Genomic DNA, 313 nt, shown 5'->3' with positions numbered 1-313 from the left:
CCCCCCCCCCCAGTATCCTGGAAGCCTGCCTCTATGGCAGATCACTTTTGTTTTGTCTACCCCAACTGAAAAGTCCCAGGACAACTTCCCCTCTCCCCCCGGCCACACACTATACGTTTACCCACAGCCAGCGAGTACACATACATACGCACACACACATACAGACACCCACGCGCAGCCACGCGGATGGAGGGGGGAGGGCAGCCGAATTTCCCCCCAAAAAGCGAGAAGGGCGCACCCCCGAAAAGGGAAGAGGGAGGCGCAGTCCGCCCCCGGGACGTGCCCAGACCCTCACCCCGCTGCGGGGGGGCTG

The sequence above is a fragment of the Pterocles gutturalis genome, unplaced genomic scaffold (assembly GCF_000699245.1).
Source record: "Pterocles gutturalis isolate BGI_N339 unplaced genomic scaffold, ASM69924v1 scaffold12075, whole genome shotgun sequence".
Classification (NCBI taxonomy): Eukaryota; Metazoa; Chordata; class Aves; order Pterocliformes; family Pteroclidae; genus Pterocles; species Pterocles gutturalis.
The sequence above is the reverse complement of the archived record's forward strand: the minus strand, read 5'-3'. Positions refer to the sequence as shown.